This window comes from Elaeis guineensis, chromosome 14, assembly GCF_000442705.2.
Source record: "Elaeis guineensis isolate ETL-2024a chromosome 14, EG11, whole genome shotgun sequence".
Taxonomy (NCBI): Eukaryota; Viridiplantae; Streptophyta; class Magnoliopsida; order Arecales; family Arecaceae; genus Elaeis; species Elaeis guineensis.
Window position 1 is genome coordinate 59,163,113 of NC_026006.2, and position 1,215 is coordinate 59,164,327.

At 47.7% G+C, this 1,215-nt stretch overlaps 1 pseudogene; it reads right to left on the reverse strand.

Moving 5' to 3' along the window:
- Positions 1-375: 375 nt before the first annotated feature.
- Positions 376-872, reverse strand: LOC105057543 (RING-H2 finger protein ATL52-like; annotated as a pseudogene).
- Between the last annotated feature and the right edge of the window lie 343 nt (positions 873-1,215).

Consider the following 1,215-nt stretch of genomic DNA (forward strand, 5'->3'; position numbering starts at 1 on the left):
AAACCAATACGCTTCCTTTATTAGTTGTCTGCATTACAGAAGAAATTCGCTGACCTTTTTTTTGTTTCTAAAAACGTACCGTGACGAGGCCACTAGTAATTATATGTTATTTTCTTACAAAAAAAAAAATGTTATTTAACTGTTAAAGCGTTGACCTTTTCAAAAAACCGTAAAACACAAACGACCATTCAACTAACACCGCAGGGGATACCACTCAAGCTGTACGACTCAAGCTCGTTTTTGATAGCCGTCAGCTCATGTATGCCAACGTTTATATATATATTTTTTAAGAAAAAAGTCTACAGAGAAATTCCGGGACCGGAAAGAGCTTAAGACAAACGTACGATTTCTCGCCGGCAGAGACGAGAGCACGACTCACACAGCCCCGGTGGAATCCGAGGCTCCGGACTCGATAGAAGCCCGGCAAAGAGGGCAGGTGGAGTGGCTCTGAAACCACATATCGACGCACTCCGTGTGGAAGCCATGGTTGCACCTCGGCAGCAGCCGGCCCGTCTCTCCCTCCTCGAACTCCATCAGACACACACCACACTCCGTCTTCATGACCTCACTGCCGATGGAATACACGAAGATGGGCAACGACGATACGGCTGGGGAATCCAGCCTGCCATTTCTGGAATAGAAGTTGGGAGAGTTAGGAGTGGAGGAAGAGGTGGTGGCAGAGTTGTTGTCGTCATCTACTCGCTGCTTCTTCTTACAGAAGAAACGCCAGATAACGAAATAGAGGAGAGCGATGAGAGTATGTTGAGGACCAAGAGAAGAACGTAAAGTGTTTTGCTTTGGCCTGCCTCCGGCTTCGCCGGGGGAGAGCCACCAGTGCTCGGGCTCGACAGTGTTCGACAAGGCCTTGCCATCTTCCTTCTTCTTGGCTGTGTTTGTGCTTTGGCTTTGGAATCGGAGGCAAGGTCTGGTGGAAAGAGGGATTAATGTTCGAGGGTGGTAGACGAGGTTCACAATATACAGGGAGAAGCAACGGGAAGTTGAGGGGCGCTTGGGAGTAGGAGGATCTGAGGGCGTCTCTTCTTGGGTTCGGGTTGTATCTTTCGCGCTAAAGAATGATTGATCTTTTTCTCACGGCATCAACCATTGAATCGCATCTTGCACAGATCTATATGTGGATATTATGCAATCAAACGGTTGACGTTGCCAAAGAATTGAAATCATCCTTTCGTGCCAAATATACGACCCGAACCCTTT